Below are 15,125 nucleotides of genomic sequence, written 5' to 3' on the forward strand. Positions count from 1 at the left end.
TTTCTATTGATAAGAAATGAACTGTATGCCGTGCGTGTGTGTGTATACACATACATGTACAAGGGCACTCTGGAGAAGTGAAAAGGAAGTAGAAAATCTATTTTGATATAATGAATTCCTAATATAATGCTTCCTTTGCTAAAATGAATCACATTTTGTTGTGATTGAATACTTGTTTAAGATTAGGCATTTTTGGCCAGTGCCACAGCTCACTTGGCTCATCCCCCTCCTGCAGCACCGGCACACGGGATTCTAGTCCCAGTTGGGGCACCAGATCCTGTCCCGGTTGCTCCTCTTCCAGGCCAGCTCTCTGCTGTGGCCCAGGAGGGCAGTGAAGGATGGCCCAAGTGCTTGGGCCCTGCACCCCATGGGAGACCAGGAAAAGCACCTGGCTCCTGGCTTTGGATCGGCGCAGCGCACCAGCCGTAGCAGCCATTTGGAGGGTGAACCAATGGGAGGAAGACCATTCTCTCTGTCTCTCTCTCTCTAACTCTACCTGTCAAAAAAAAGGTTAGGCATTTTTCTCTTCTATATTTAAAAAAAAAATTAGTTGTAGGGTAGGCATTTAGTGCAGTGGTTAAGCTACTGGTTGAGACAGCCATATCCTGTATCTCAGGGCTGGGTTTGAGTCCCAGTTCCTCTGTGCACAATACCAATTTCCTTCTCATGCATACCCCCTGTCACCAATGTGGGAGACCCAGGTTGAGTTCCAGGCTCTTGACTTCAGCCTGGTCCACTCCCAGCTGTTGTGGGCATCTGGGGAGTGACCCAATGGATAAGAGCTCTCTGTCTCTTTCTCTCTCTGTGTCTCTTCCTCTCTTTTTGTCTCCTCCTCTCCTACCTCTGCCTCTCAAATAAATGAATAAAAATGGCTTAAACAATTGTGTGATGTACTTTCAGGGTTATACAAATGGGCCTTATTTTTAAATTACTACCAAATACACCAGCATAAAACCTTTTTTGTAAAAATGGAATTATTTGCTATTGAGTTGCTTTCCACTTTTGGAAGAGTGTTGGGGGCGGGGGGATATAATAAGCCTTTATAGTATTTCGTCTCTTTCCTCAAGATGTCCAGAAATTGTCATTTCTTTCTTTTCTGGCGTCTTGGTGCTTTCCTGGTGATGGCTGGTGTCAATTTAATCTGGTCCAATTGTAATTGGACTAATGGAAGTTAACTTATAAATTGTGTGACAAGTATTAACGGATGTTGTAAAGTGCCTTGAAAATGAAAAGTACTTGATAAGTGTTAAGTATCATTGTGCTGAGCAAAGTGAGAATGATGATCTTTAAAGTAGCTCAGCTGTGAAACCACACATCTGGTTACAAGTGGGCGACCAAATAGGAAAAAACAAGTGTAACAGGCTGCTAAGACTTCAGTGCTGGAATTGGATGTTGTGGTGAGTGGGTTAAGCTGCCACTTGGGATTGGGACTCCCGCATCCCATATCAGAGTGACTGGTTTGAGTCCCTGCCACTCCGTGCTTCCCATCCAACTTCATGCTAATGTGCCTGGCAGCAGACAGTGGCCCAAGTACTTAGGTTCCTGCCACCCATGTGGGAGACCCAGATGGCATTCCAAGCTCCAGGCTCCAGCCTGGTCTAACCTGGATGTTGCAGGCATTTGGGAAGTGAACCAGTAGATGGAAGAGTCTCCCATTTGAGCCATCATTTTTCTGCTTCCCAGGCACTTTAGGAGGGAGCTGGATTGGAAGCAGAGTCGTTGGGACTCAAACCAGGCACTCCAATATGGGATACAGGTGTCCCAAGTGGTGGCTTAACCTGCTGAACCACAACACCTGCCCCACCCCAACTTTTGAACTTTCTAAACACCTCATATTAAGTGATTTTGCAATTTATCACAGAATCATCTGGTTTTATGACTGTAAACAGTCATTTTTAATCTCTAATTTTACAAATAAAGAAAATGGAGTGGCAGAAAGTTTAAGTGGCCCTGTCTGCTTAAACCATAATCTCAACTACAATACACACCTTTGGACTTGATCACCAAGAGAACAATACTCAGCTCATCTGTCTCCTCCTGCAGAAAGCCTTTTCTTTTTTTAAATATTTATATATTTGAAAGAGTTACAGGGAAGGAGAGGCAGAGAGAAGGAGAGCGAGCGAGAGCGAGCGCTTCCATCTGCTGCTTCACTCCCCAAATGGCCACAATGGCCAGAGTTGCGCAGATCTGAGCCAGAAGCTTCTTCCAGGTCTCCCATGTGGGTGCAGAGGGCCCAAACAATTGGGCCATCTTCCTCTGCTTTCCCAGGCGCATTAGCAGGGAGCTGGATCAGAAGTGGAGCAGCCGGGAACTCGAACTGATGCCCATATGGGTTACCTGCACTGCAGGTGGCAGCTTAACCTGCTACACCACAGTGCCAGCCCTGACAGAGCCTTTTCTAACACTCTCAAGTACAGAAAAGACCCATTCCCACCTTGCTGCTTACACAGTACCGTATGATTTCCACATACCTGTAACACTTTATTCCATTGGGTGATCAATGCCCGTCTTGCTATTCAAAGTGTAGTCTGTGGATACAGCATCAGTATCACCTATGAACTTGTTAAAATCTTGGGCCCCACTCCAGATCTGTGGTGAAAGCTAGTCACTCCATCCCTCTCAGACCTGTCGTCCTGCCTCTTTTATCTCTTGACGTCTTCGTCCTCCCAGTGTCCAGGGATGAGCTTGGGCATCATCGATAAAACGTGTGCGGAATGATCCAGGGAAGTGTTGAGTGTTGCTCCAACTTCTGGGTGGAAGATGACTTTGTTATAAATTTAAGATTTGAAAGAAGAGCAAAAATCTTAAATTCACATTCTACCTTTATTTACTTTAAATGGTTCCCAGAGCCGGCGCTGTGGCGCAGTGGGTTAAAGCCCTGGCCTGAAGCGCCGGCATCCCATGTGGGTGCCGGTTCTGCTCCTTTTCCGATCCAGCTCTCTGCTGTGGCCTGGGAAAGCAGTAGAAGATGGCCCAAGTCCTTGGGCCCCTGCACCCACATGGGAGACCTGGAGGAAGCTCCTGGCTCCTGGCTTCGGATTGGCGCAGCTGCAGCCATTTGGGGAGTGAACCATCGGATGGAAGACCTCTCTCTCTGTCTCTACCTCTCTCTGTAACTCTGTCTTTCAAATAAATCAAATAAATATTTTTAAAAAAAATGGTTCCCCTGTTCCCTCAGTGTAAATATATTGCTGTCTTCATATGAAACGTAATTTCTTATTTAGAAAGTGTTGTTTTTTTGTTTTGTTTTGTTTTTTTTTGACAGAGTTAGGGAGACAGAGAGAAAGGTCTTCCTTTTTCGTTGGTTCACCCTCCAATGGTCACTGTGGCCGGCGCACCGCGCTGATCCGAAGCCAGGAGCCAGGTGCTTCCCCTGGTCTCCCATGTGGGTGCAGGGCCCAAGCACTTGAGCCATCCTCCACTGCACTCCCGGGCCACAGCAGAGAGCTGGCCTGGAAGAGGGGCAACCGGGACAGAATCTGGCACCCCAACCGGGACTAGAACCCGGTGTGCCGGTGCTGCAGGCAGAGGATTAGCCTAGTGAGTTGCAGCGCCGGCCAGAAAGTGTTTCTTTTGCATTTAGTCAGTGGTAGCAGTAGACCAGGATTCAGGTGGCACATGATCACCCCTTTACCCATTACTGTTTTAAAGGCAAATAACGGGGCAGGCATCGCGGTGCAGCTGGTTAAGTCATCCACTTGGGTCACCTGCATCCCGTACCCCACTTCTGATCCAGCTCCTTGCTAATGCGTCTGTGAAAGCAGCAGAAGATGGCCCAAGTGCTTGGGTCCCTGCTCTCCTTCCTTTCAAATCAGTCTTTTTTTAAAAGGTAGCGTTAACAGGAAAAAAAAGAACATGTGTAAATGTAGTGCTTAGATTTGAGGAGTCAGATGTTCCTGACTTGAACCAAGGCTCTGCGGCTGGAAATGAAAAAAAAAAAAAAAAAACCTGCTGACCTCCTTTACAAATCTTTCCTCAGGTATGTGGAATTACAAACCCTTGGTGGTGTTTGGCTGGCGCCGGGGCTCACTAGGCTAATCCTCCGCCTGCAGCGCTGGCACACCGGGTTCTAATCCCGGTTGGGGCGCCGGATTCTGTCCCGGTTGCCCCTCTTCCAGGCCAGCTCTCTGCTGTGGCCAGGGAGTGCAGTGGAGGATGGCCCAGGTGCTTGGGCCCTGCACCCCATGGGAGACCAGGTAGAAGCACCTGGCTCCTGGCTTCGGATCAGCGCAGTGTGCCGGCCACAGCGGCCATTGGAGGGTGAACCTAACAGTAAAGGAAGACCTCTCTCTCTCTCTCTCTCACTGTCCAAAAAAAAAAAAAAAACAAAAAAAACACACAGAACAAACCCTTGGTGCTAACAAGTATCTGTAAGGCAAGTAAACATAAATGACCAATGGTTATACAGGGCCGCCTCTGCAGCCTCTCCAGTTATTGTTCATACTAACACTGACAGCACCACATACAGGTGCTATTGCAGCTACTTTTCCACAACCACAGGATAGCTGGTGCTCAGAATGTTACAGGTCCCTTCTTTTACCCTTAAGAAAATATATTTCTATGAGTTTATTTTTTTAGTTGTGGAAAAAAACCATCACAAGATATCTCAAATTTTTAAGTATGCAGTATCGTGAGTGCATTTTTATGGGCAAACATTGCATTTCACTCCCATCCTCCCTCCCCCTAAGTATTGTATCTAAAGAGGCAGAAATTGTTTAAGTGTAGTTGCATTTGGATTTTTTAAGGATTATTTATCTGAAAACGAGTGAGATAGGGAGAGACAAGTCCCAGCTGTTTGACTTCTGATCCAGTTCCCTGCTAATGTGCCTGGGAAAGCAGCAGAAGATGGTCCAAGTCTTTGGGCCCCCTGCCACCCATGTGGGAGACCCAGATGGAGTTCCAGGCTCCTGGCTTTGGCCTGAACCAGCCTGGGCCATTGCAGCTATTTAGGGAAATGAATCACCGGATGGAAGATCTCTCTCTGTCACTTTGTCAAATAAAATAAATAAATAAAATCTGTATTTTTTAAAGTTCCAACTTCTGAAACTGGGGTTTGGCCTGGTGTCATGGAATCTTCCCAACCCAGATTAACACTCCTTTGGAAGAGCTCAGGATTCCTCCTGAGAAAAGAGAAGGGGGAGAGATGAGAAGTCCCAAAACCCTTTCACCTAAAAACCAGCATTATCAGAGCAAGCGTGTGGGCTGGAATCTAAACCAGTGACCATGCTCTTGGGCACTATTGCACAGGGAGGCGCTTATCAAGATCACTTTTCTAAGTACATATAACCCTCCAGGCAGTTAGAAAGCCAAAAAGTGGCGATTATGCAAAGGGCTGAACTGAAAATGAAAGAAATGATCACACATGGGCATTCAAATAAATAAGCATAAAATTAAATACAAAGCTTATCTCTGTGCTGATAAGGAGAAATCCTGGGTTACAAAATCAATATCTGGAACAGTGCTACTTTATGTGTATGAAAGGGGAAGGAAGTATGTGATTGAGTATACACATGGTCCCCAATTTACAATGATTGGAGTTGGGATTATTTAATTTTTGAGTGGTACGAGAGCAATACGCATTCAGTATAAACTGTACTTCAATTGTGAGTTTGGATCTTTCCGAGACTAGTGCTATGTGGCCAGATCCTGTGTGGCAGTGCTGGGCAGGAGCACAGCTCCCAGGCAGCCCCACAGTCACAAAGGGAACATACCTTTGCTTTACAGTGTGCTTTGCTGGGGAGCTGGAACATGCCCTGAGTTAAGGCATTCTCCACTTAATGAGAGTCTCAACTTACGATGAGGGGTGGGGTGCGCATAGCCCCATCCCAAGTCGAGGTGCACCTGTATATATACTTACTTCTGCATAAAGAACCACCAGAAGGGTAACTAGGAAAGTAACACAAGTTACCTATAGGAGACAAGGAGCATGGTACCAGAGTAGGAGTGGGACTTCTGGATGTATACCTTTTACAGTTTTGATTTTTGAGCTTTGTAAATATATGTTCTGTATTAGAAGTTGGTTAAAAAAAAAAAAACAGAAGATGGTGGAGATCAAAAGAGAAAAGAATAAGAACAAGTAGGAAAAAAAATCATGGGAATATTTTTCCAAAGACTATCTGAGTGATTTTCTTTTTGAATAAAAACGTGGGATGGAATTCAGAAAAAGCAAAAAACAAAACAAATGAACAAAGAAACAAAACCAAGTATTGAGAGAGTGCTAACAGGAGATAACCCTTTTGGCTTTATACCATAGATTGGATCTGGGTCGAGAGAGTAAGGTGTTTTCTTAGCGGCTCAGGGAGTTGATGAAGAACTCCACGTGGCTGAAGGGACAGGCACAGAGCAGCGATCCAGCCAGCTTGGCGCACCGTTTATTGCTGTTCGTGCATGACTTCTCTTCACCTCCTAAGAATGCTATCTCTGGCAATCCATTTATACTTTCCAAGGGTGCTTCAAAATCACAGGTGGCTTCTTTCTTACTTTGTTCCCTGTAGCATTTTCCCCTGATGGTCATTCCCTTTTTTTTTTTTCTTTAAAAATTTCTCCCACATGGACCAGTGTTGTGGCGCAGCAGGTTATGCTGCAACTGGCATCCTATGTTGAAGCGCTCATTCCATTCCCGGTTAACTCCACTTCCAATCCAGCGTCCTGCTAACGCACACTCTGGGAGGCAGCAAGTAATGGCTCAAGTACTTGGGTCCCTGCCACCCATGTGAAAGACCCGGATGGAGTTCCTGGCTTCTAGCTTCAGCCTGGTCTAGCCTTGGCTGTTGTGGCCATTTGGGGAATGAGCCAGTAGATAGAAGATTCTCTCTCTCTCTCTCTCTCTCTCTCTCTCTCTCTCTCTCTCTCATTCCGTCTGTCTCTTACTCTGTCTTTCCAATAAATAAATCTTTAAAACATTTTATTCCTGCCTTGGTTCCTGTGATATTGAAGGCGAAATAGTCCAGCATGCATTAATTCACTGAGCACTGCTTCTTGGGCCTGACACTGTACTAGGCTGAGTTTTTCCTACTTCTTTGAGCACTAGTTTATGGCTCATTTCTTATTTTCTCTAATCTTCCCTTATCCTCCACTTCAGCTGCCATGATTGTATAGGATTTAGTTGAGTTCTCCGCTTTTATGCCTAAGTTTTTTTTTCCTAGATTGTGATTTTGATAACTTTTTAGAAAAATTTATTTATTTGAAAGGCAGAGTGGTGGAGGCAGGGAGAGAGAGAGAGAGAGAGGAAGAGAGAGGTCAGTCTTCCATCTGTCAGTTCACTCCCCAGCAACTGCAACAGCCAGAGCTGGGCCTATCTGAAGCCAGGAGCCAGGAGCTTCCTCCGGGTCTCCCACGTGGGTGCAGGTGCCCAAGGACTTGGGCCATCTTCTACTGCTTTCCTAGGCCATAGCAGAGAGCTGGATGGGAAGTGGAACAGCCAGGTCTCGAACTGGCACCCATATGGGATGCCAGCGCTTCAGGCCAGGGCGTTAACCCACTGCGCCACAGTGCTGCCCACTGATCCACTTCTGATCCCACTCCCTGCTCATAGCCTGGGAAAAGCAGCAGAAGATGGCCCCCAGTGTTTGGGCCCCTGTACCCATGCAGGAGAGCTGGGTGGAGTTTCAGGCTCCTGACTTTAGCCTGGTCTAGCCCTGACCATCTGAGGAGTGAACCATCCAATGGAAGACTCTCTCTCTCTTTCTCTCCCTCCCTCCCTCCTTACCTCCCTCTTTCTCTGTAACTCTGCCTTTCAAATAAATAATTCTTTTGAAAAAGAAAAAAATTGATGTCTTAACCTACTGTGCCACAATTTTTCTTTGGACAGAAGACAGTAGAAATCCCAAAGAGCAAGGGAAAGACCAGCAATTAGGTCAGGTTTACTCACATGGCACCATAATTCCCGTCTCAGGACCTCCCAAGCACATGGAGGTCTGGATGTTGGACAGCCCAGAGAATTTCCTAACTTGTAGGCCCATTCTTGTCCTCAGGCAGTGTAGGTCTAGCACAGGAGAGAAGCAATGAGGCTGGAGATGAAATCAAAAGCTTTGGATCAGATGGCAAAGCAGGCCCTCAGGAGTGATCGAGTCACTGTAGCCAGAAGGCCATGCTCCATGTTCTCAAGAACTAGGAGATGTCTTCTAGGCATTTAAATCCCTTTACATTTCTCTAAGGGTTTTTTGTTGTTGTTGTTGTTGTTGTTGTCATTATTATTTATTTGAAATTTGGAGTTATGGAGAGAGAGGGAGAGAAAGAGAGAGAATCTTCCATATGCTGGTTCACTCCTCAAATGGCTGCAAATGCCAGGGCTGGGCCAGGCTGAAGCCAGGAGCCAGGAGCTTCTTCGGAGTCTCACCCGTGGGTGCAGGGGTCCAAGGACTAGCAGCATCGCAGCATCTTCTGTTGCCTTCCCAGGCTATTAGCAGGGAGCTGGATGGGAACTGGAGCAGCCAGGACTTGAACCAGCGCTCATATGGGATGCTGGGGTCACAGGCAGTGGTTTTACCCACTATACCACAACATCAGGCCTCTCCAGGGTTTTGAAGCCAGGTTTGCTAAGGCATAGTTATGAGCCAGACACATGTTGCTGAAGGTAAATCCAACCAGAAACTGGAGCATGATGTCCGCAGAGAGGGGAGGGTGGCTACACCCCTAGGATCTTCCCCTTAGATACATGAACGCTTCTCACAGCCTCAACCACCGTACTAAGCACAGCCATTCACCTGACTACCAGTCCACAATCTTCCAGTCTCCCAAATGTGTCCACTTGAGTAACTCAGTGTCCTCCTACTCTGAACACGTCCTCTCTGAACTCGCTGCACTGCTCCCTCCCAGATCCCTGTCCTGGCCCCTCCATTTCAACATGATGACGTGCAATTATCTCAGTTATGCCACTGCCATCTGGGGGTCACCTTTGAATGTTCTTTCTTTCATCCTGCTAAGCAGCTGTGAACTTAACCAGTGCTAAAATGATGCTCTTCTCCTTTTCATGCCCACCTTCATCAAGGTAATGCGTGTCGCTGACCCCACAGTGGCTCCATCAGCCTCCTCTGCGGGGCCTCTACTGGATGCCTTTTCTGCTTGCTTCTCCCATGCCTCCCACACGCTGCAGGGTGAAAGGACATAGTAATTAAGAGCATAGCCTTTGGGGTTGTTTTGTTATCACTAGTCCTACATCACCTTGTGACATTTTCTATTTTGAAACTCTTAAGTAATTTTAAATATCTCCCTTGCTAGATTGTCAGCTTTCTTGAGTAATCCAAATGACAAGCAGTTTTGTTATGAGGAAGGAGAACACTTTTAAAAAGCAAAAGCAAGATGAGGGGCCAGCACTGTGGCGTAGTGGGTAAAAGCCACTGCCTGCCACGGTGGCATCCCATACGGGCACTGCTTTGAGACTCGGCTGCTCCACTTCTGATCCAGCTCCCTGCTGGTGCACCTGGGAAAGCAGTGGAAAATGGCCCAAGTGCTTGGGCCCCTGCACCCATGTGGGAGACCTGGAAGAAGCTCCTGGCTCCTGGCTTCAGCCTGGCCCAGCCCCAGCCATTGCGGCCATTTGGGGAGTGAACCAGCAGATGGAAGACCTCTCTGTTTCTTCCTCTCTCTCTCTCTCTCTCTCCACTTCAAATAAATAAAATTAAATTTAAAAAATTAAAAGGCAACATGAAAAACTGAGCAGCAACTACATGCTAGGTACTTTCACAAAATTAGTGTAGGGGGCCGGCACTGTAGTGTAGTGGGTAAAGCCGCTGCCTGCAGTGCCAGCATCCCATATGGGCGCCAGTTCAAGTCCCAGCTGCTCCACTTCCAATCCAGCTCTCTGCTATGGCCTGGGAAAATGGCCCAAGTCCTTGGGCCCCTGCACCCACGTGAGAGATCTGGAAGAAGCTCCTGGCTCCTGGCTTCAGATTGACGCAGCCATGGCCGTTGCGGCCATTTGGGGAGCAAGCCAGCAGATAGAAGACCTCTCTGTCTCTGCCTCTGCCTCTCTGTAACTCTGCTTTCCAAATAAATAAATCTTAAAATTAGATTTTTTTAAAAAAATCAACATTGGTATATCCCACAGTCACTACCACAGGACACTGAGAGAAAGCAACAGACATGAGGGGTCTTCAAAAAGTGCAAAGGAACACATATCACGAAAAAAAAGAACTGTGCATGAATTTCAAAAGCTCTGTACAAAAATAAACTTATCTTTTAGTTCCATGTTTCTGCAAATTGTGTGAAGTCTCGTTGTACTTATTTGTTTAAAGAACTCAATCCTGTGCTCCAGCCATTTGATCAACTTTGCTTTTATGTTCCACTACCCCTTCTCCTGTCCCCCACCCCCCATCCCGAAGACTCAAATTCTGCCCATCCCTCAGAGCTGCCTCAATTTCTGTGTCTTCCAGGAAACCACTGAGCTCTGATCACTTGGACCAGGCATGCCAGAGTTGCAAAGAACAAATGTGCATTTGAGAACCATCAGACCGGAGTCTGACATCCAGTCTGCTACCCAATCACCTATGAAGATCTCCACCAGCTATGGAATGTCTTCAGTTTCCTCATCTGTAAAATGAGGTATGCCTGCTTTGAAGTGATTTTGAGTGTTTGATGAAAAACAAGTAAGCAAAGCTACTCGCCCCAGGGTCAGTTCTCCTTCGCTTTAATCATAGAAAGCTCGAAGGTATTACTTTTCTTGTGCCTGATTTTTCCAAAAGGAGACAAAACTCTGGAAACAGATACTAAGACTTTTGTACCCACCCTTTTCTTGCCTCAGGAATGTGCTACCTGAGGAAAAAAACTGGTTGGATGAATGCATATTTTTTAAAAATCTTTTAAAGATTTATTTTATTTATTTGAAATATAGAATACTAGAGAGGGAGAGGGAGAGGGAGTGGGAGAAGGAAAAGGAGAGGGAGAGGGAGAGAGGGAGAGAGGGAGAGAGGGAGAGAGGGAGAGAGGGAGAGAGGGAGAGAGGGAGAGAGGGAGAGAGAGAGAGAGAGAGAGAGAGAGAGAGAGAAAGGGAGAAACAGGTTTTCCAACCACTGGTTCACTCCCTAAATGGCTGCAACACTCGGGGCTGGGCCAGGCCAGAGCCAGGAGCCTCCATGTAGGTGCAGGGGCCCAAGGACTTAGGCCATCCTCCGCTGCTTTCCCAGGTGCATTAGCAAGGATCAGAAGTGGAGCAGCCAGGTCTCCAACTGGCACCCATATGAGATGCTGGGCACTTTAGGCTATGGCTTTAACTGGCTGAGCCACAGTGTGGGCCTCAGGATGAATGCATATTTAAATGTGCTTGAGGGGGCTTTAGTCACTAAATGCCACTAAAGCAGTAACCTTTACTAATACCCATTATGGGCTTAGCATTATAGGGTTCAGCTGGAAGGGTATCAAGAAAAAAAAAGAATAACATGCTAAATCTCATGTAACACAAAGCCTCAAGGTTGGCACAGCTGCTCCACAATGCTTGGGGTGGGTGTTTGATACCTGTATCCCACATTGGAGTGCCTGTGTTCAACACCCAGTTCCACTTCCGATTCCAGTTCCCTGCTAATGTGCACGCTAGGAGACAACGGGTGATGAATCAAGTACTTGAGTCCCTGCCATCCACATGGGAGACCCAGACTGAAGGCTGGTTTGGCCTAGCCCTGCCCCAGGTGTTGTGGCCATTTGGGGAGGGAATTAGGAAATGGAAGATATCGTTCTCTCTCTTTCTCTCTATCTCCTTCCCTCCCTCCCTCTCTTTCTGCATTTCAAATTAGTAAATTGGGGCCGGCGCCGCGGCTCACTAGGCTAATCCTCCGCCTAGCGGCGCCGGCACACCGGGTTCTAGTCCCGGTCGGGGCGCCGGATTCTGTCCCGGTTGCCCCTCTTCCAGGCCAGCCCTCTGCTGTGGCCAGGGAGTGCAGTGGAGGATGGCCCAGGTGCTTGGGCCCTGCACCCCATGGGAGACCAGGATAAGCACCTGGCTCCTGGCTCCTGCCATCGGATCAGCGCGGTGCGCCGGCCGCAGCGCGCCGGCCGCGGTGGCCATTGGAGGGTGAACCAACGGCAAAGGAAGACCTTTCTCTGTCTCTCTCACTGTCCACTCTGCCTGTCAAAAAAAAAAAAAATTAGTAAATTGATTTTTTCAATTTGGGTTTCTTGTTTTTAGTTAAGTTTATTCATTTGAAAGGCAAGGAGAGGGAGAGAAAAAGAGCGAGAGAGAGCATTTTCCATCCCCTGGTTCACCCCTGAAATGGCAGTAACACCTGGAGCTGGGCCAGGCAGGAGCCAGGAGCCAGGAACTCCATCTGGCTCTCCCACATGGATGCAGGGGCCCAAGCACTTGGGCCATCTTCCACTGCATTCCCAGGCACATTAGCAGGGAGCAGGATTGGAAGTAGACCAGTCATGACTTGAACCAGTGCCCACATGGGATACCAGCATCTCAGGCAGCGGCTTAACCTCTTGCGCCACAAAACTGCCCCAATTTCAAAAGAAAAAAGAAAAACGGAAAAAAAGATAGCTGTCCTATCTCTAGATACCGTGACTGCATTCCAGGCAGAAAGAATGAAGGCGAGTGGCAAGAAAGCCAGATCTCCTTTGTTCACCAGGACAGCAATCTCTTTCCCAGGGCCTCACTGAGTAGAACTCTAGTGACATCTCATTTATCAGAGCAGATCATCCAGCCATCCTAGATTTGGGGGTGTTGGAGGGGGCATGAGGCTGAAGAGGTGAGTGTTTTTACCAGGCACATTGTCTCCCAGAAAAACTGAGGTTCTGACAGCAAAGATGAAAAGACTGAATACTGAGTAAGTAACTATTAGCATTTTCCCATGCAGCTGACAATCTGTTAGGTTTGGATTATAACACTGACAGGTGAGAAGGCCTCTTCACCTGGCTCAAACTCCAATCCCCCCACCCTGCTGCAGAGTCCTCTCAGATCTGCCCACTGTAGTACTCTCCATACCCTATCCGAGCTTTGACGCCCACAGCAGGTCAACACTTCAGTAGGATTTTCTCTCAACACTGCTTGCCCTCTAACATACCACATCTGGATACCTCCACTGGCCAAAGGATGTTTTGGGTTTTTTTTTTTTTTAAGATTTATTTATTGATTTGAAAGGCAGAATTAGAGAGAGAGAGAGAGAGAGAGATCTTCCACATACTGGCTCACTCCCTAAAAGGCTGCTATGGCCTGGCTTCGGCCAGGCCGAACCCAGGAGTCAGGAACTCCATCTGTGTCTCCCATGTGGGTGGCAGGGGCCCAAGTAGTTGGACTATTTCCACTGCTTTCCCAGATACATTAGCAGGGTGCTGGATCAGAAGTGGAGCAGCCGGGACTCTAAGGGACACTCATATGGGATGCTGGTGTCACCAGCAGCAGCTTTACCCATTAGACCACAGCCCCAGCCCCCAAAGTAGGTTCTTGAGTCAACCTTACAAGTATGAAGATTTCATAATTTTTGTGCAGTTTCAGATAAAGTCTTTCCAAAGTCAAGAAAGTGTAAAATATGTCAATGGCATAAGTTGCTACCATAAAATGTGCAATCAGAATCAGTTACTATCTGAAAATGTCGTTTTTAAAAACCTCCCATGATTCTTGGAGTTAGAGGCATTGCTTGTCTACTGCTGAAAGAAAGCAACAGGACAGCAGTATTACAGCAAATCCCTGGGGGAATGCCTGTCTTCACAGCAACTTAAGATGGAATTCTCTTAAATAGTTGGTCTGGTTTCATCTCACAGATCTTTTGAAGTATGTATTTTATCTTATTTTTTTTTTCCTTTTGGAAGCTAGAGAACTTTTGAGTCATATAAATTTCAGTGATAACACAGTATTCATTTTTAATCTTCTCTTATCCACTTCCTCTTCTCTTACTCTTTTTCTCTTCTTTCCTTTCTTCCCCTTCTTTTTTTTTCCCTACAAATTTTGGTTTATATGTTTGTGATGCATTTAATGTATCTTTGAAAGCCACATGAAATCATTTCTGAAAGATCCGTTCTAAGGAAACCGAGAGATTTTTAACAATAGTTTTGAAATTGGGAGTAAGAAGACAACATTTCTAAAAGTAACCCAAAAGTTTCTTCAGGGGATAAAGAGTGGAATGAAATCATTTGGATAATGACTCCCAGAGAAATATAAAAAAAATCCCAAGAAATTTCTGGATAACTTAAAGAACAAAATTATCGTTGTCATTCTTTAAAAAAAAAAAAAAAAAAAAAAAAAAAAAAAAAAAAAAAAAAAACCTGGTTCTCTAGGAAGATGTGTGGCACAGCACATTAAGCTGCCGCTTGGGATGCCCACATCCCATACTAGAGCACTGGGGACCAAGTTCCACCTCCACTTCTTTTTTTTTTTTTTTTTTTTTTTTTTTTTTTTTTTTTTTTTTTGACAGGCAGAGTGGACAGTGAGAGAGAGAGAGACAGAGAGAAAGGTCTTCCTTTTTCGTTGGTTCACCCTCCAATGGCTGCTGCGGCCAGCGCACCACGCTGATCCGAAGCCAGGAGCCAGGTGCTTCCCCTGGTCTCCCATGTGGGTGCAGGACCCAAGAACTTGGGCCATCTTCCACTGCACTCCTGGGCCACAGCAGAGAGCTGGCCTGGAAGAGGAGCAACCGGGACAGAATCTGGTGCCCTGACTGGGACTAGAACCCTGTGTGCCGGTGCCGCAGGCGGAGGATTAGCCCAGTGAACTGCGGTGCCGGCCCCACCTCCACTTCTTATCCAGCTTTCTGCTAATACACACCCTGGGAGGCAACAGGTAATAGCTCAAGTATTTGGATCGCTGCTACTCACATGGGAGACCCGGATGGAGTTCCGGGATCCTGGCTTCGACCTGGCCCAGGCCTGGCTGCTGTGGGCATTTGGGAAGTGAACTATCAGAGGGGAGATTTCTCTCTCTCTCTGTCTTTCTCTCTGTCTCTGTCTCTGTCTCTCTGAGTGTGTGTGTGTGTGTGTGTGTGTGTGTTGCCTTGCCTTTTAAACAAACTTAAAAGTACTTGTTCCTGTATCACACAGGACATGTAAAGATTTATGGACGGATTTGGATGTGGCATAAAAGGAAGCCTGGAACAGTTTTCATGGGATTATGTTCCTTAAATCCCTAGTGCTTCTATCTTCAGAAAGCTGAATACAGAGACTTCTGAGAACTCACTCAGATGATGGTTCCCAAGAACAAG

This window comes from Oryctolagus cuniculus, chromosome X, assembly GCF_051225735.1.
Source record: "Oryctolagus cuniculus isolate XC-2025 breed Fujian yellow rabbit chromosome X, ASM5122573v1, whole genome shotgun sequence".
Taxonomy (NCBI): Eukaryota; Metazoa; Chordata; class Mammalia; order Lagomorpha; family Leporidae; genus Oryctolagus; species Oryctolagus cuniculus.